Raw genomic sequence first — 21056 nt, forward strand, 5'->3', positions numbered from 1 at the left:
AAACCTGTGTCTATGGGTTACAGGGCAAACAGGACAGGAAATACATCTCCTGCTTTAAAAATTTTGCTATTTATTGACATAAAAGGAATAAAGTACATGGACACATACTGTACCAAATTCTTCAGCCAAGTTGCTTCATTTAAACTTTCTATTTACCCTTCAGCACATGAAAACATAAAATGTGAAAAAGGTTAAGGAGGCTAACTTTGTACAAACCCTGGCTAAACTGGAGTAGCACATATCAGACCAACCTCCTTCCAAACAAACAAGCCAGAAAACAAACAAAAGCCCAGCTTTTTAAAGGCATCAAAGAGGAACCAAGGCACGCAGGACTTGAGGGGGCCAAGATCCTGGAGAGAGGGGAAATGCAATGAAGTGAGCTGAATGTTTGTCACCACTCTTGCTTTCCAGGGATTTGCCAATAGCTATGCTATGAGCAGCAAAAGCTCTAGGAGCCAAGCAGAAAGAGGTAACTAAGAGGCTTACAAACTAAGCAGAGCTTCTAGTAGCCTCATAGTGCTGAAGAACCCCAAAATAACAACACAACAACAAATGGAGTTGAGGGCCTGCTGAGGAGAAACCCTGGTAAATAGTCTAGGCTTTCAATGGAGTCTCCTGGAGGAATATGCCCCAGTCTAAGGGCAAAAATGAAACGGAGCAGTCTTTACAACCAACCTAGAGTCATCTTAATCCTAGCCTTGGTCTAGGTGATGTGTACCGCTCTCTAACAGCTTGCCAGAAGAAAAACAATTTCGCTATAGAGGAAGACATCAACCTTAGTCACTACAATTTTAAATTCACAGTGTATGGCAATGAACCAAAAGTTATCAAGCATACCAAAAACAGGACCAAATGACCAAAACAAAACAGAATAGAAACAGACCTAAGGGGTGACCCAGGTAATGGAGTTACCAGAAACAGACTTTAAAGTATTAATGATTACTACTTTGTATGTCAAGGAAAGAGAAGACAAGGTTGAAGATTTTAACAGAGAACTAGAATCCATAAAGAAGAATGAAAAATTCTAGAACTGAAAAATATAGTAACTAATGAGACTTTAAATAGGATGAACTTAACAACAGGCTAGATACAGTAGAATAAAAGATTAGTGAGCAGGAAGATTGGTAAAAAATGCTCATACTAATGCAAAGAGAGGGAAAAAAATGAAAAATAAAGAACTGAGGAGACATAATGGATTTAGTGAAAGGTCTAGCACCATGTAAGTAGAGTCTTAAAGGAAAAGAAGAAAGACTGTAACAGAGCAATATTTTTAGATACTAGCCAGGGATTTTTCCAAAACTGTCAATAGACATCTAACCATACATTCATGAAGCCCTACAGCTTCCAAGGATACACACAGAGAAATCCACAAATTTCAATGTGTCATATTACAGTAGAATTCCTGAAAACCTAAGACAAAACTCTTTAAAAAGGTACATTACCTTCAGGTAAGTACAATCAGGTTGACAGCTGACATTTCAGCATAAACAATGGAAACCAGAAGACAATGAAATGACATCGCTAGTGCCAAATGTAAATAGCTGGTAACTTAAAACTCTACATTTAGAGGAAAAACACATTCAAAAAATGATTGTGAAATAAAGATGCTTTCCAACAATCAAAATCTGAGAGAACTGGTTTACAGTAGATTGTCACTAAAAGAAATACTAACAGGAATTCTTCAGGCAGAAGGAAAAAGATTCTAGAAATAAGCAAAGAACTGCAGGAAATGAGGAAGAGCTCCTGAAGAGGAAATAAGGGTAAGTTTAAATGAATACTGACTTCACAAAACAACAACAGGAATGTCTCATGATGTTTAAAATATATGTAGAATTAAAATGCATGGCAACAGCAAAAAGAGATAAATGAAGTTAGCATTCTAAGGTCCTTGTGTTATCCAGTCCGTGGTAAAGTATAATTTATTATTAGTACAATAAGTTATAAATTCACGTCATAATAAAGCAACAACTGAGAGAATACATTAAAAATTATAACAAGCTAATAGATGGGTTAAAAATATGGAACTAAAAAAATACATATGATTGGCCCAGTGTGGTGGATCATGCCTGTAATCCCAGCACTCTGGGAAGCCAAAGTAGGGGGATAGCTTCAGGAGTTCCAGAGTAGCCTGGGCAGCACAGAAAAACCCTATCTCCACAAAAAGTAAAAAAGTAGTGGCAAGGTGGCATGTGCCTGTAGTCTCAGCCACCCAGGGGGCAGAGGCAGGAGGACTGCTTGAGCTTAGGAGTTATGATAGGCACTATGATCATGCCACTGCAATCCAACCTGAGTGACAGAGTGAGAGCTGTCTCGAAAAATCAAATACAAATTTTAAAAATTAATGCAAAACATATGAAAAGGAGACAACAGATGAGACAAATAGAAAATAGTAAGATTTAGATATAATCCCAAAGTATAGGCAATTACTTAAATATAAATAAGCTAAAATATGACAACTAAGAGGTAGAGTTAGGGGGAACACTATATAACTATATTGTACTTAAAAGAGACACACATTAAATATAAGAACACAAGATTGAAAGCAAAAGAGTGGAAAAAAATACACTATGCATATTCTACCCAAAAAGCTGGCATAGCTATCCATTCAGATAAAATAGACTTTAAAGTAAGAGGTATCATCAGAGATTTTTAAGGAGAAAAAAGAAAAAAAGGACATTTTATACTGATGAGTTGAGCCACCATGTAGATTTTTAAATTCCAAATTTTATGTAAATAGTAACAGCCTCAAAATTCATAGAGCAAAAGACTAACAATTACAATGACAGGCAAACCCACAATCCCAGTGGGAGATTAACACAGTAAATGATAAAACAAGCAAACAAAAATCAATTGATACAGGAAAAAAAGTGTTTAAAAACTTGATCCAATTTATATACATATTATCACAGCACTCAACAACTGTACAATTCATAACACTTTCAAATACACATAGAATACTTACTGAAATTGACCATATAATGAACAAACCAAATCTCAATCTGTATCAAAAGACTAAAATCATACAGAATATATTCTTTGATCTCAGTATAAATAAGAAATCAATAAAAACATTGTTATTGAAGAGAACCAAACTTTAAAATAACCCAAGGGTCAAAGAAGAAATTACAGCAGAAATAGAAAATATTTTTAACTAAATGATTGTAAAAATAACACAGCCAAAATGTAGGATGTGGCTCAAGGCACAGAGAGAAATTTATAGTCTTAAATGCATATATTAGAAAATGAAAAAAGCTGAAAACTAACACTCTAATACCCACCAAAGATTTTTTAAAAGGAAAAATAAACCCAAAGAAAGTAGAAGAAAATGAAAGCAGAAATTTAAAGCATACTAAAGAAAACCTATAAAATCAAAGTTGATTCTTTGAAAATACTAATAAAACTGGATAAATCCCTAGCAAAACTGATACATAAAAAAGAGAAGGCACAAATTACCAATAAATGGATTAGAATGGGGGAAACCATTAGTGAGCCTCAGAAATTAAAAAAATATAATTATTATAAATAGCTGTCATGGCAAATTGTGTATGTCAATAGCTACACTGCGATAATCTTCACATCTGTCATCTTCACTACAGGAAATGAAAATGATATGGGACTCCAGCTTATTATTTTCTTACCTTTGGAACTTGGCATAGTACCTGGCACATAGCTGATTCTCACTAAATGCCTGATGAATAATTTAGCTCCCTGAAGAATTTAGAAAGCCAAATATGGAATGTCAACTTTATCTGGGAGGCTATAGGGAGTCTGCCGTTTTCCTTCTTAAGTAAAGAGTTCACCCAAATTTACTAGTTTTTTTGATTTTCATTTAACATTGAAGGAAAGAAAACAAAACTATGCTATTATCAAGAGTCACACCTGGTCAGAGTGTACCTATTGATATGATAATTTCCTTTTTACTAAAAGGTTAGTTTTGCAAAAGAACAAGAACTTTTTTCTAGGCTTCTAGGAACAATTTATACAGGGAGTGTATTTCTTCATATTCTATATGTCCGTTTCTTCTACTTCAAAAACAGCTTTTTAACATTTTAACCAATAGTTTTTAAACAGAAGGGCTGTTTGTATCAAAATAACTTGGGCTATTTAAAAATATATAACAAATACCCCCAAATCACTTGTTATATAAAGCAAGAGTGTTAGGCAATGTAGTATGTAAGAACCACCATTTCAGATTTTCGTTTTAACTATTCAAATCGGCATTCATTCAACAAAGCTGTATTAAGTGTCTCCTAAGTGCCTAGCACGGTGCTAGACACAGGAGACACAGAGGCAAACATGTCTAACATCCTGGAGGAGCTCACAATCCATTGGGAAAGCCAGTGTGTAAACAACTAACTCCCATAAAGCAAATTGCTAACCTGCATGCTAATTCTAAAGGACTTTACTGAGATGTTTTATTAGGTGACCTTCCAGGGACTCAGTCAGAAGAAATGCTATGATTATACCGTTGCCCACGGGCACAATAATAATAGAAGAGGAGGCCCACGTGCTGTGCATTTACCTACTATTAACTAACTCTAATACCATGTGATAAAGGCTATAAAACAAGTATCAACACCACTCTGGTCTGAATATTTGTATCCCCTCCCTAAATTCACATGCTGAAATCCTAACCCCAAAGGTGATAGAATTAGGAGGTGAGCCCTCTGGGAGGTGATTAGGTCATGAGGATGGTGCCCTTGTGAATGGAATTAGTGCCCTTATAAAAGAGATCCCAGAGAGATCTCTCCTCCCTTCCACCATGTGAGGTTACAGTGAGAAGAGGCCATCCAGGTACCCTGATCTTGGATTTCCCAATTACTATAACTTTGAGAAATAAATTTCTGTTGTTTATAAGCCACTCAGTCTATATGGTATTTTGTTATAGCAGCCTACAAACAATAATATATAAAAACGGAAAGGGAAAGAACAATTCCAGAGATTTCAGAACTTCTTTTTCCAAGAGAAAACATCAGACTTAAAGGGTAAGCAGACTTTTGCAAAACAATAGAGCAGACATTTTGTGTGTTCATTACTTGACAAACACTGTTCACTGCTGTTTATATATTAACCAGTTTAATCTCAGCAACAATGCTTTAGTATTTACTGTGAAGTAAATACTATCATTTTCTTTATTTTACATGTAAGGAAAATAAAATATAGAAAAGTTAAGCATCTTGTCCAAAGCTATGTAGACAGCTGTAAGTGGCAGAACCTGGATCTGAACCTATTTTGCCTGGCTCTAAAGCCAGAATTTTTAAACCACTTTTCCAAATGGCTTGTTTTAACAGACACATGATAGAAATGCTAGGGTTTAATCCAGCTGGAGATGACACAGGCTGATACGAAGGCAGGGGCAAGACTGAAGAATCTCATCATGTGGACAAGTGGAAGGTTTTACATCTGAGAATTAGCATGATTAGATCTACATTTTAGAAAGACAACTAGGGTAATATCTTCAATACAGAAAAATTTCTTCATACTGGGAGCAAAAAAAAAAAAAAATCTAAACCAAGGGTATCCAAACATTATAGAAGCCAGTTTGGTGGTAAATGTCATGAGGCCACTCACAAAAATTAAAGTGAAAGGATCACAGTACTTTGCATATAAACATGCACAGACAAAACAAAATGCAGGCTGATGACTAATTTTTACCTGAGTTAAGCATTTTTTAATATACAAGTCAAACAGGTGACCTACCTCCTATAAGGAACTCAAATGAGTCCATGATATTATGGCCTTGGCAAGACAACTACTTTTTTTCTGCCCCTTTTTGTACTTCCTGCCTTAGTTTATGTCAAAAGCTAAGTGGCCTTATCAGTTTAAAGTGCAAAATAAAAACATGAGTCAGCAAACAGAGATTTCCTTCCCTCTTGTCCAAATATAAACATTTCACACTGACAAAAAAGTATTCATCTAGTAAAAAAAAAAAAAAAAAAAACCCAGCAGCCTTAAAAATATTGAGATCTTTATTCCAGCAACTTTACCTTCAGAAATTTACTCTAAGGAAATATTCTGAAACGGAAAGGGAAAATAGTTTTCGCACAAAGATTTTCATCAGAGCATTATCTATAACAGGGAAAAAAGGAGAAACATCTAATAATTGAAAAATAGCTAAGTAAACTGCATACATCCACTCAATGGAATATTATATAGCCCTTAAAAATTATGTTCATAAAGACTACATAATAATTTGGGGAAAACTGTAATCAGAACATAAAATGGCTGGTTATATGTACCATGAACAACTATGTAAATATATGAAAATATTAACCATGACTGGGTTTGGAAGATTAGTAATGTGTCTCTCTCCTCCTTTTCTAAACTTTTCAAACACTCTTTAACGAAAAAATGTAACTTTTGATTTTTTTAAAAAAGCCTTTCTATGCAAATACTTGTTAATTACAAAAAAAAAAAAAAAAAAAAACCACAAAAATCAATTCATTAGCTCAAGCCACATCTATACTCTACTTAGAAATCAGGTTGGATTTATAGTGTGATCTGGTTGGAGAAGTAAAAAATATATAATGTAGTTTAAAGCAGTGTTCCAAATTCAGAACGTTTTCCTAAGGAGTCTCACCCATGGGAAGGATTTCTATCAGAATTGCCGGAAGTGAAATTAGAAAGATACTCTTATACTACTCGACATGGCTATTTAATTTTCCAACTTATGTGTTATTCCTTAATATTAAAAGAAAAAAATGTTAAAGTACTCTTAACTGCTGTGTAACTTGCTTTATATTTAAAGTAAACCTAATCAGCCAATTGCAGAACAAATGAGCATTTTCTTCATCTTGGCCTCATCTAGTAAAGCAACAAGTAAATGATCCAACTCTTGTGAATATCAACAAAATACACTCTCTTCCATTTAATATGTTACAGATCACAAACTCCCATAGAAAGTTTTTTTAAATTACTCTAATTTGTACATGAAGATATAATTTGTTTATTAAAGGAAGGAGTAACCACCAAATGTTACAACCCAAGTACCTTTAATAAAAAGATGACGAAACAAAAAATGTCCAACCACTCTCTGTATCAGCTTCAGACTAGAGGCTGTTTTATAATTCTTGCACCAGCATGGAATTCAACAGACTAAACAAATGCTCCCATTAAATATTGAGGGAATAATTATATTATTCAATAAAATAAACAAAAAAATACAGGCTACAAAAAGTGACTAGGGGAAAAATATCCAAAAACTGTCAGTACTTTAAGAAAGGCAAACGACAGAAGATAAATGGTCTATTGTCAAATGAAGCAGGCAACTATTTTCTCCTCCTACTTCTTGTTCTTTGGTTCATTACTCTTTCTTAACTAATAGTAAAAAATCATGGCACAAAGATCAAAAGAATTAAGGAACTAAAAGTACAGGGTACTGATTAACTTCACTTTGAAAATGTTTAACAGCTGGATACTTTTTTTTTTTTTAAGACAACTTTATAAAAATTCTGTTTGATCGGCCGGGCGTGGTGGCTCACGCCTGTAATCCCAACACTTTGGGAGGCCGAGGAGGGCGGATCATGGGTCAGGAGTTCAAGATCAGCCTGGCCAACGTGGCGAAACACTGTATCTACTAAAAATACAAAAATAAGCTGCGCATGGTGGTGTACGCCTGTACATCCAGCTACTTGGGAGGCTGAGGCAAGAGAATCACTTGAACAGGGAGGTGGAGGTTGCAGTGAACCAAGATTGTGCCACTGAACTACAGCCTGGGTGACAGATTGAGACTCGCCTCAAAAAAAAAAAAAAAAAAAAAATTGTTTGATCCATTTTTTTTTTTCTTTTGGAAACAAATGTTTCCAAGTAACAAAACTACATATGTGTGTTTCCAGACTTACATCACCAGATATCTTCTTAATCAGATAGACTGGTCTTGTAAATACACAGAAAAAGTAGGACTTGAGCTCCCAAAGTAGACCTATGGTGGGCTTCAGAGTGATCATGAGCAAACTGCACAAATTTTGTAGTTCAGTATTTTTAATATATGAAACCATTTCACAATACACTTCATTAGATGCCATGGACATGTAAGATCTCTCAGAGACATGTTGTAGAAAGTGATCAAAATTAACTGGCAATATTAATTAATGTTACAGAAATGTATGTGTCATCTATCCTAACATCCAATTTTGGATAGGATTCAAGGCCTGGTGAGATTAACTCCTGCCTTGTTTGAGGTGCTTAAATTAAAACATCAAAAAAGGTCAAAGGGGAACATGGCAGGGGACCTGTAATGTAATTCTCATTACTCTAAAATAAACTACTTTTTTCTAACCTGCTCCATTTCACTTAGGTATTCAAGTCAACTGTATAGTCCGAACAAAGATGGAATTGTCCAAATAGATCATGATTCCAAAGGATAATAAATTGAAAATTTTATTTTCAATTTATTGAAAAATTCCTGACACTTATAGACACCACAGACTCACAGAAGATTATACACTAAAGATGCAGGGTTAAAAATGCATAAAAACACAAAGGTTGCAAAAACTATATTATTTCAGAAATTTAATGCCAATAAATATTTTAAAACGTAAAGAGCAATCCATCATTGCTTGCATCTTTCAAGCCATCTTGTAAGCAAAGAATTACAATGACATTTATTGGTAAAAGATGGAAAAATTCACAAAACGGGAGGGGGATCATAATCATACTCAATCGCCCTAAATAAAATCAGGCTGAATTAATCAGAAGTCCAGAAGAATTGGGAACTTACAAACTTTGATAAAGCTGAAATAACTATTAGTTAAATGTGGAACAGCAGACAACCCACGAGACAATGGCCCACCTGCTCACATTTCCAGAGAAACAGTACCCCTAAAAAACAGTACCCCTAAAAATGAAGACAGGTGGAGACAGAACTCTGGAATAAGTAGAACACAATGATGAGTAGTGGACAGTAGGAATTGTAAATGGTTCCTAACAAAAAGAATGAAAGATTACTGTACAACTCCTTAAGAAAAATGATAAATCTCTATCCACCCTTAAGGCAGACAGGCAACAGACAAGTTAAAATTTGCTATACAATTCCAATGACATTACAGTGAATATAAAAACAGAAATGGATCTAGTCATTTCAGTTCCAGAAAATACCCTAAAGTACTAATGTTCTTTGATCTGGTTCAACAAATAATATCTTCAAACGCTTCTTTAACCCAGTTACTCCAATTAGGAGCTAACCAGGTTTTCAGACACAGTTAAGTCCTTACTGGTTCTTGGAAACCGTGGCTTTAAGTGAAACAATGTAAAACAAAATTGATTTTAGCATCGGCTAATTTACATAAACAAGAGTTAAGTTCCTACAGGACATTTCTGGTCACAAAAACATCACCAAACTTCTAAGACCCAAAACACTTCTAAAATTAACACTGAAATAAATGTGAGCCATATATACATTTAAGAAAGATTAACAGAAACAAGATAATTATTTACCCAATTATTCCAATTCAGGGTTGCAGTGGCCCGAGCCGATCCAGCAGCTGAGGGTACAAGTGGGAATCATCCATGAACAGGACACTATTTAATGGCAGGGCGCACTCACACACACACCTACATTCACTACAATGGGGACAATGTAGACATACTAATTCACCTAATGTGCACACCTTTGGGATATGGGAGGAAACTAGAGTAGCCAGAGAAAACCCAAGCAGACATGGGGAGAATATGCAAACTCCACACTGGCAGTGGCCTAAGCTGGCAATGTTTTTTCTCATCAATGTTATAAGGAAATGGCATTGAACGAAATGAGGTTGTTTGAGGACCTGCTGTATTTGTCTGTATTTGTATTGGAGGAGGAAACAGGTGAAGTGCTTGCATTCCCTTTTCCTGTTTTAAAACAGCAGTTAGCCCTCACCTTTCAACATTTGTCTCAATCTCAAATGAGTCAAATTTAGCTAAATAAAACTCACCACTAAGCGAAATAAGGGAGGGGAAAAAAAAAAAAAAACCCTAGAACAGAAAAATGAAAATGGATAAAACCTTGCTCTTTACTGATTCTAATGTACTTCATAAAGTACAGCGCTTAACTTCATAGCTAAAAAGGCTAAAATGAACTCTATTTCGATTTAGTCCGTAGGGGAAAAAATTTATTTAAACAAAATTCCTACACAAGAAAGCCATATGGAGACCCACAGAGAACACAGAACTCTGCTGGTCTCAGTTCACAGCAGCAGGAGAGTCCTACTGTCACAAACACCCACAAGTAAAGTTCCATCTTACTGAGCCTCTTACTATTCAGCCTTGATCTGGTTACTTCCAAACACCTCCCAACCTTCCATACATGGGACTGACAATGCAGAATAGCTAGTTTGACATTTTTCCCATTGAAAAGTTATTTTTGTCAGAGATTGATTTTCTAAATCTGGAGAAATTGGGGGTTGGAAATAGGAGAGAGGTTTGGCTCATGAAAACCCATTTATAGTCATGCAATAATGCAGGTACTGTTGCCTTTAAAGCACAGACACTGACAGCAAGTCTTCCAGTCTCTCCAGTAAGACTTAAGTGACATGCTAGCAAGAGATGCAACGTGGTCCCTCAACAGAGTTAAGCAGAAATCTCAGGAATCAAAAACAAAAGGAATAACATGTAGACTGAATTCCAGCTTACTACTTACCACTTGTAAGTTCACTGAAGTTGTGAAATTTCAGCCAAACAATTTCAAAAGTAGCATCTCCTTGATGAAAAGGAATCAAGGAACTTATGGATGTCACAATGACAAGAGTCTCTAAGGATATAACTGTAGTTTATTTTAGGTGTGCCAAGTATGCTATTAACATATCTTCATTGTATCAGAAAATTATTTAAGAGTTCTTTCTGGTTCTGTTCTGCATACACAAATCCTTCCATCCTGACAAATCTACGCTGCTAATAGAGTACCTGGTTAATTTTTCTTAATCATAGAATTCCCTATAAAATAGCAGCTGTCACATCTGTTTTCTCATTAGATGATTACTTGAAGAGTTAAGGCAATTAAAAGTTTTCTCATTGTCCCCAACTTCAACAAATAAAGTTGGCTTTTGAATATCTTCTTGCCATTTCCTCTAAAAGCTGTACAACATTCCTTAATCCTATTGAATCCCCATTCCCAAATTCATGCTTGTAATGGCATACTGTCCTTCAGGACATGGTAGCCTTTCAAGATACCCAGCTCCCCATAAGCTTACCCTGATAAAGTCCATTCACATTCATGTCAACTCAAACACTGTAAAGACTGGCCTAAAATGCTCACTCCTGAAACACAGGAAAGATTGAAGACCACAGACATTTTAAGATTTAATTTTATTGACCAGCCCAGAAAAAAGTCTACGGTAGTTGTCTCTTAGAAAAAAACTATTCTCTTTGAGTCAGTTATCCTAAAATAGCAATTTTAGACTACAAAGAATGCTAAATGTGGTAGATTTCCGGAAGTGGCTAGTTATGAATGATTCATCAGTAGCTAATAAACGAAATTATTTGAGTTACCACCTTATACAAGCATTATACTGGTTGTTTTTTACAAACATTACATTGACTCCTCACACCAATCCTTCAAAGCAGAAATCATTATCTCAATTTTACTAATAAACTTGAGGCTCAGAGGTTAAAGTAACTTTCTCCAGACCATATTCTGGTAAGTAGTAGGTCTACATTTTAAACCAGTACTGACTAATACTAAAGTCCCTCAGTCAAGTTTTTTTAAAAAAAGTAATCCAAATATCAAATTCACACATGAAAATAGAATCAACTACAGGAGGAAAAAACTATCCCTTAAAAAAAAAAAAAAAAAAACAAACAAAAAACCTGTTGTATTTCATGTTTTGGAACATATTTCTCTCTCTCCACTGATCTCACAGGTGCTGTTTATGACAACAAACATGCACATCTGTACGGGTGAACCGACAGACACAAAGCAGGACGGCCTGAACTCTCTTCCTATATTTAGATCCTTCAGCTCAGCTCTTAATTGCATAATTTAATCAGGACCCTCTAGAAGGGAAACACATCTATATTCATCACAGGCATCAAAGGAAACATCTTTACAAGTTATATCCTTTTACAAACCAACATATGGTCTCACGCCACTTTCCCAATTGTTGAACTCCTCCTCTGGGAAGAGCATGGAATTTTATTTCTTTTTATCACTTGAAAAAATCACTTCCCTCCTAATTCAGTAAAACTGGGTGGAGGCCACTTCCTTCACAGGTGAGAGAAATAAAACTTGTTGATCTGTCATTGTCAGGAATTTTAAAGTTAACCATTTATTTTACACATTTTCAAAATGGAAACAAAAGGCAGACAAAACCCAGAATGAGAAATTGGGGCACATTCTCCATGCTTTCAAATAAAACCTCTACCTATTTTTTTGTCATTTTAAGATGGTTTCTAAATTAGAAAACAAGTGTCTTTAACTTGAATAGGTTTGAACTGCAGCTTTCCACTTAGTAGCTGTACTTTGAAGAAAACAACTCTGAGCCTCAATTTGCTTTTCCACAAAATTGTGATACCATCACCCAATCCACCAGGTTATGCAGATTAAACATAAATATGAAAGGCTTACTTCAAAATTATAACATGCTGAAAAACAAAGTGATTTATTAACAAAGCAAGTTCATGAATAAAGCTAATTTTAATATTTTGCATATCCAAAAAAATGAAGTTTACAGTCTAGTTTTTGTCTGTTTAATGAAGCTCTAACTTCACACAAAAAGAGAAAAACTGATAACCACTACAGTCATACAATTCACTCAATAAACAGCTATCACAAGCCAGGCACTATTCTAAGCACTAGAAACACAGCACTGAAAGAGACACAAAAAGTTTTTCAAAGTCTGTGCCTGTGCCTTGGTGGGGCCTACATTCTGGAGGTCAAGGAAAGCCTCATTGCGAATGTGATATCTGAATAGCCCCCTGAAAAGGAATTATCTGGGGAAGTGCATTCCAAGCAGAGAGAAGGGCAATTGCAAAAGCCATTTAAGCCATTTGGCAAGGATGATCCTGAGATGTTCAAGGAATGGCAAGGAGTCCTCACCGAGGCTGGAATGGAGTAAGTGAGGGGACAGAAATGAGAGATGAGGCCAGAGAGGTCACAGGGGAAGGTATGTGCGGGACCCGCAGAGACTTAAGAGCTTTTGATCCAAATTGAGATGGAAACACTGGGAGATCTGAGCAGAGGAGAGCCATCATCCAACTTACAGTTTAATAGAATTACTATGGCTTGCTGGGTTGAGAACATATTGAAAGATGCAGGGATGGAAGTAGGGAGTGGTGGGTAGGGAGACCATTTAGAAAGCTATGCCAATTGTTAAGGTACAAGATGATACAGACTTCAACCAGCGTGGCAGAAGTCATCAGATTCTGGATATATTCTCAAAGCACAGATGTGAACAAATAATACTTTACTGCTTATATAAATAAAGAAAATAATTAACTGTAAGGTTGGAGAATTGTTTAATTTTTAGAAGTACAAAATCCCATATTACGGGGACTATGAGAGTGAGTGAGATTTTTTTTTTCTTTTTTTATGGAATCTTTCTACCCAGAGATTGAGCATCTGAGACAGGACCAAAGACAAGGCCACTGGAGGAAAAATAGTCCAAGCTGTACAGGAATACAGGTTGAGTATCTCCCTTATCTGAAATGCTTGGGACCAGATGGTGTTTCAGATTCCAGATATTTCTGAAGGTTGGAATATTGTGAATATACATAATGGACATCTTGGGGATGGGACCCAAGTCGAAACATAAAATTCATGTATGTTTCATCTATACCTTATGCACATAGGCTGAAGAGTAATTTTTCTTTTTTTCTTGAGACATGGTCTTGCTCTGTCACCCAGGCTGGAGTGCAGTGGCATGGCTCACTGCAGCCTAGACCTCCCAGGTTCAAGAGATCCTCCCACCTCAGCCTCCTGAATAATTGAGACTACAGGCAAGTGCCATCTCGCCTGGCTAATTTTTGGATTTTTATTAGTGACAGGGTTTTGCCACATTGCCCAAGCTGGTCTCAAACTTCTGGGCTAAATGATCCACTACTTCAGCCTCCCAAAGGGTTGCGATTACTGGCATGAGCCACCATGTCTGGCCAATTTTATATAATAATTTTGTTCACAAAAAAAGTTTTGACTATGACCTGTCACATAAAGTCAGGCGCAGAATTTTCCACTTGTAATGCCATATCAGTCCTCAAAAAGTTTTGGATCTTGGAGCATTCTGAATTTTCGGATTAGGGTTGGTCAACCTATAGTATAAAGGGAATAACAACTAGGAGTTAAATCTTGTAGGAATTAGGGTGAACGATATGGGCAGTGGGGCAGAAAATGACTAACAAGGAAGGGTAATGAGTGGTATAATTTTATGTGATAGTCGAAGCTGGGTGTTTATTTTATAGAGGATGGTAGAAGAATGGTCTGAAGGCGGCAATAAGAGGTAAGAGGTTTATGGGAGAAACTAGCCATGGCTTGAGAGAGCCACAGGGGAAATAGCTCCCTCAGATGAGCACACACAAAGATCTATGTTCAAGTATATTTGTGTTCTAAATAACCCAGGTGCCTAACAATAATGGAATGATTAAATAAATTATGGTACATTCGACTATGATGTAACTGTTAACAAAATAAGAAAAAACAGATAGACTTTCATGTACAATACTACCATGAAAAGAAAACCATACCACAGCTGTTCAGTAAGAAGTGGTAAAAGAGACCTATAGTATGGTCTCCTTCTAAAAACACAAATAGAAACAAAAACTGTCTATGTATATACATGAGCATTTTTAAAGGCCTGGAAAAAAACGAAACTGAACAAGTAGTTACCTTTAGGAGAAAGCTGGGTACAAGGGAGTGCAGGAAAGCCAACTACTTTTACTTTTAACCAATTGCTGCTTTCAAATTTAAAACCCCAATAATAAAAATAAATAAAAACTGACAGTAGGTAAGACAGTTATTTCTACATGGCTCTAGAAGACAGCATTATGACCAACAGGTGGCAAGATATATCCTCTTATAAAGGAAAAAAATAATTGAAAGTGTATCTGCACAGGATTTTCAGAGAAATGTATTCTGGTAAAATACATCACCCTATTCTGGATTAACATGATATGGATAGGAATGGAATGTTCTCTTTTATTAAGGATTCAGGCACATAATCAAAAAATTCCATTTCACAAAATGGCATATTATAGCAAAAAAGTAAGTTTCCCTCCCATTTTAGACCCTTACTCCCCTTTCTATTAATTATTCACATCAAATTTTTCAATGCATGAATTTCTTACTAAATAAAAATGTTCGATGTTATTCAAATATCTTCACAAGCAATTTGGTCCTGTACTTTTTGCATTACAGAAATCTGTTATTTGAAAGAATAACTTCTAAAAATAAAAGTTTATCTAACCACTGAAACAAACATTGACATCGGCCAGATTTCACTCTCCTTCATATGACAATTAATGACAGACTTTTTCAATCTGCCAAACTGGACTGGAATTGCAAACATTCACTTGGCCACCTCAGAGGAGAAACTGAACAAACAGCAGCAACCCCCTCTTCCAGAATGTGAGAGCTCCCTCCACCTAAGAGCTAAAAGAAGCATATGCAAAGTTTTTCACTGGTTTTAGAGAAATAATGCTTTAGATATATGCAAGCATCACCTATAGAATTAGGTGAGACCTGTACCCATGAATCTAGTCCTTTCTACCTCTGATCACTCGTTCAGTAGTTTTATCTGCTAACTTCCCCAAAGTAACTTATTTACCAATTACAATGGAAAAACCTAAGACAGTATTCTCAGAAGACTTCAGAACCCAAGTTCTCCTCCTTTACACGCTCAGCTACTAAGAAGGCTTTCATTTCCATCAATCCAGCATTTAACCGAACAAATTTTTAAGCCCTTATCACCAACATAAACGTGCAGTAGAAAGAAAACAAGTTATAACACAGTTCCCATCACCATCAAGCTTATGGTAATGAAGTGTGTATGGAAGAGATGGGAGAACTATATCATATAGTAGACGGTGATAACAGTCACAGGACTGCCTGTTCAGGCTCTTCATCCAAGGAGAAACATACATGCAGACAGAGCGGCCTACAGTCTGTGCTACAATGACATCTTCCACGCATGCTGAGCTCTGTGTTACTTATCCTACAATGGAAATCCAAATGGTCCAAATATCAACCAGCTGTTTCAGTGGGTGTGAAAAATGGAACGGATAATCCAAAGCAGCCTTACTAGTAATTAACTATTGCTTTGACAATCTATTATGATTCAACAAAGAAAGATTTTAAGCATTTATATTTTGCTTACACTATTAATAAAGCTACAATATGCCCTGAGAACACAGTAAATTCTAGAGAAATGCCTCTTTAAGATTCAAAAATTGCTGTGGAAAATCTGTAAATGGATGACAGTTAACTCTAGGTGTTTCAGTATATTACAAAAACATAAAGACAAACATTTTATGTCATATAAATCACTCTTTCTCTTGGAATTCAGAGTACAGGCAAAAAAAACAGACTTTTACAGAACACCTGAAACATATTAGTTTGAAAACTCAAGAAACTTTTATCACTATCACCACCAACTTCAAAGGGAGAAAGTGGTAGGTGGTTTTATGGGAAACACTGTAAAAAAGTGCATCCATGGTCTCCATCAAATTTCAACAGAAGTATAGTCATCCCTCAGTATACCTGGGGCACTGGTTCCCAGACCCCACCACCCAATGCCAAAATCCTTGCATACAGGTCTCAGTGGGCCCTGTGGAACTCGCACATAAACAAAAAGCTGGCCCTCTGCATATTCAGGTTTCACATTCTGCAAATACTGTATTTCCTATCCACTTTTGGTTGAGAAAAAAATGAGTACAAGTGGACTCATGTGGTTCAAGCCCCTGTTGGTCAAGGGTCAACTATATTCAAAAACAACCCAAAATCATCCTTATATCATCCTCATCACCACAACCACCACCATAATGAATCAACACGCACTGTTTTGAGCACTTTAAATTTAATTAAATAGCTCTCTTAATCCTTACACGAGTCCTACAAAATAAGTACTATTTTATAGATGACAAAACTGAGGCACGAAAAAAGTTAAGGAACCTGCCAAGGTAACCTCTCTACTGCTTCTCCTCAGTAGCCCCCTCCTTGGTCTGATGCATAAGGCAGAATAACAGGCAAGGATTTGCTTATAGTTAAAAAAAATTCCCTCCATCTCCTATCCCTTTCTAATTTATTCTTGTTTTTGCTATTGATTTCCTTCTTGATATCTTCCCACTTACCCAGAACATGAAAAAAAACAAGAGTTTTATCAGGGCAGCAGTGACAAAATTAAATTCACTTTAATCTAAAGAGCTTAGAATAAGACATTATAAGCTATCATTCAACAAGGCATCAGAAAATTGGCACCATTAGCTCTTGTATATGTTCAAATCTTAATAATCCTTTTCTCATGATGAATTTGTGGAACATTAAAATTAAACTCCTTTTAAGAAATTCATTTTCTTGACCCAGGTACAGTGGTTCACACCTGTAATCCCAGCACTTTGGAAGGCCAAGGTGGAAAGATTGCTTGAGGCTGGGAGTTTGAGATCAGCCTGGGCAACATAGCCTTTATTTAAAAAAAAAAAAAAAAAAAAAAAAAGTCAGGCGCTGTGGTGCATGCCTGTAGTCCAAGCTGCTTGGGAGGCAGAGGCAGGAGGATCACTTGGGCCCAAGAGTTCGAAGTTACAGTAAGCTATGATCACACCACTAGACTCCAGCCTCCAGCCTGGGTAACAAAGCAAGACCCTGTCTAGTAAATTTAAAAAAAAAAAAAAAAAAGGGAAATTAATTTTCTTTACACTCCCACTGATTATTTTAAGATCCTCTATTGAAAACAAAAAACAAAAACAAAAATTGCTAGCTCTCTTTATCTTGAGGTTAATAGTTTTCCAATCAAGTAGATGTAAAGAAAATTTAAAGGAATCTTTCAGGTATATTTTAACATAGATAAGATACTAAGATATTAATTTCAACACCTAATACACAGTTGTAAGTCACAATGCTACTTATAGATAATGGCAAAAATAGTGCTCGGCACTCTGAAGGGGGGGTAAGGAAAGTGGGAAGACAAATCACACAAACTGTGTGCTGGTGTGGCAGAAATGGTCATGACACTACCACTTCAGTTATCCCATCTGTCTCCCGATCCCCTTTTTTATCCTCTATTTCAGGGTTTCTCAACTTTAGCATTACAGGATGTTTGGTTGCATCCCTGGCCTCTACCCACTAGAAGCTATTTGCAACCCTCCAGCCTCTCCCTCTGATTTGTGACAACCAAAAATTTTTCTGACATAGCCAGATGAGCCACAGCTCTATTGCCACTTTTCCTCTCCTTTTCTCTTTGCAATCTAAGCACCTCAGGCCTCAATAGCTTCCTATAACTCAATTCTAGACTTCAGGATTCACAGAACTGCTGATTCTTCCACAAAGGGAAAAGGGAGAAATGTCAAACACACATACCCTTTCTATCTCTGTTCTCCTCAATGAAAAAAAGGGGAAGCAAAGCAATCAATCCTCAGAACTTAACTGGTACGTCTGAGCACCCACAACCAGCATCACACAGTACTGAGTGCTACAAAGTATAAAAGATATGGTTCATAACCACAATGAACTCACAACATACCATATTTCCTGACGTATTTCTAAAAACAACAAAATGAAAAAATTCATTCATCAAGTACCTAGTATGTGTCAGCCCAACCATTCTTAATATTGCTGGATATTAACAATATTAATATTGTTAAGAGCTTCCTTACCATAACCCTTCGATAGGATGGGCCCAGGCATTTTTGCGGCAGTAGTTGTTCATATGATTTTGATGAGTAGACAAGGGAGAACCACTGCGCTAGGCACTGTGCTAACACAAAGATCATAAAGACACTGGCCATACCCTCAAGGAACTCCAGTCTAAAGAGTTAATAAGGTAACTGTAATAAAAGGTATGACAACAGATGCTAGACTAGACAAGCAGGTTTGTATTGTTTCTCAAAGTTAGAAGATCCTCAGTGCAGGTCCTATACTTACAATCCCTTATCCCAACTTTATCAAGCTGTCTAAGAGATACACTATGAACGTAAGCATAAATAGAAATACGGACACTCAAAATCTTGCTGAAAGAATTAACTGGGGCTGGGCACGGTGGCTCACGCCTGCAATCCCAGCACTTTGGGAGGGTGAGGCAGGTGGATCACGAGGTCAGGAGTTTGAGACCAGCCTGGCCAACATGGTGAAACCCCATCTCTACTAAAAACACAAAAACCAGCTGGATTTGGTGGTGTGCACCTGTAATCCCAGCTACTCAGGAGGCTGAGGCAGGAGAATCGCTATAGTCTGGGAGGCGGAGGTTGCAGTGAGCCGAGATCGCGCCACTGCACTCCAGCCTGGGTGACAGGGCGAGGCTCCGTCTCAAAAAAAGAAAAAAGAATAAACTAAGGTAGAAGTGAGCCAGAGGCAAAAGCTCTACCAAACGCATCAGACTTTTCCCCCCAATCCCTTGATTTTGAAGTGAAACAGCTTCAAATGTATAATCTCCTCTTACCAATTAGATTGCTTCTTCAGGGCAGAAAATGACTTACACTTTTCTCTATCCCACCCAAAACATAGTCCAGTGCTGGATGCACAGCAGGAATGCATAAAATACTTGCTGAATTAATTAGTATCAGCTTAACAAAAAAGCAGAACTCCACAGTGAGGATACACCCCTTTTAAAGGAGCCTTTTCTAGAATACAGACCATCTCAGCCCACACAAATTGACAAAACTCTTCAGTAAATATGCTACAAATAAATGCAAATAAATGCTATAAATACAGTTTTTGTGCCAACATTTAAATGATAATCTAGTTAATTTTGTTCACAGTTAACAGAAAAACATTTAAAACTAATCATTCCCTCAAGCTTGAATAAACTAAATAGAAGTCCTGAGCACACAAACATAAACACATGAAAAATAAAGACGTTGTTATTAACTATGTTGGACTGCAAAGCCAGCAATGGGCAAAAAGCAAAACAGGAAGCTGTAATAGATGAGATGGCAAGCTATACACAACCAGCTGTATAATTTCTACAGCAATATTCACTGCATCATTATTCTCTTTCATTAAAAACTACTGTCTCTGATAAAATTAAGACCGATTTTCCTGGCATTTCTCCTCCCTCTACCACTTAGCTCAAAGAGTTTAAGTGACAAGTCTCACCAATGCGTATCACTTCAGGGCCCGTATTCCCAGTCACACCTCACTCAGAAACGACTTACGGATGGGCAGGGGATGCTGGTGGGCCAAGCTGTGAGCCTTAAGGTGAGATTTAAAAGCCTTTTTTATCCAACTTTAAAATGTTTGCAGGTCATTTAAAAGAAAGGAGATGATAAGAGAAGACACAGACAAATTCTGATTCTGCCTAGGGCAAGGTAAGAACCCACTTAAGACGGAATGTAATTCAGTTAGGTAAGGATCCTACCAATAACCAGCAGACTCATTCCCTTATGGGCAGCATATGAATAGCCTTTTAAACCTGCGGTACTGTAAAATACATCTTTGGGCTTCAACCTTGTTTCTGGCATACAGCTCCTAAAATCCTTGGAGACTCCAAAGTGATGTCTTTTTGTATGCTAATGATTGACTGCTGGCTGGCAGCCCCTAACTAGCTTTAGGATGGTGGCAGGATTAGAGGATTGGGACTTTCAGCCCCACCCTCCAACCTCAAGGGAGTGGGCAAGGGGCTGAAGGTTAAGTTGATCACCAGTGGCCAATGGTATAATCAATCATGCCTATAAAATGAAGCCCCATAAAATACCAGGAGGACAAGGTTCAGAGAGTTTCTGGACAGTTGAACACGCAGAGGTTCCTGAAGCGTGGCACGCCCAGGTTAGGCATGGAAGCTCCATGCCCCTTCCTCCATACCTTGCCGTATGCATCTCTTCATCTGTATCCTTTTTAATATCCTTTATAATAAATCAGTAAATGTAAGTTCCCCCAAACTCTGTGAGCCATTCTAGCAAATTAATTGAATCCAAATAGTGGGGTCATAGGAGCCCCAACTTGA

At 36.8% G+C, this 21056-nt stretch overlaps 1 protein-coding gene and 1 long non-coding RNA gene across 6 annotated transcripts in view; one reads left to right on the plus strand and one right to left on the minus strand.

The window, feature by feature from the left end:
• SMAD1 (SMAD family member 1) overlaps positions 1-21056 on the minus strand; it is a 76267-nt gene that overhangs the window by 44698 nt on the left and 10513 nt on the right. The window contains exons 1-2 of one of the 5 annotated variants that reach the window (XM_017959088.3): positions 10619-11747; positions 9436-9482 (exon numbers count right to left, since the gene is read on the minus strand). The exons of 3 other annotated variants lie outside the window; for them this stretch is intronic. The gene's annotated coding sequence lies outside the window, so the exon portion shown is untranslated. Of the gene's footprint in view, positions 1-9435; positions 11748-21056 lie in introns of those variants that run through there. One more of the 5 variants, XM_017959087.3, reaches the window with a different exon arrangement.
• On the plus strand, positions 1674-20421 carry LOC103884671. Its single transcript, XR_002522233.2, has 3 exons — positions 1674-1760; positions 13524-13597; positions 20357-20421. It is a non-coding gene; the product is annotated as an uncharacterized LOC103884671 (long non-coding RNA).

The sequence above is a fragment of the Papio anubis genome, chromosome 3 (genome assembly GCF_008728515.1).
Source record: "Papio anubis isolate 15944 chromosome 3, Panubis1.0, whole genome shotgun sequence".
NCBI classification, from domain to species: Eukaryota; Metazoa; Chordata; class Mammalia; order Primates; family Cercopithecidae; genus Papio; species Papio anubis.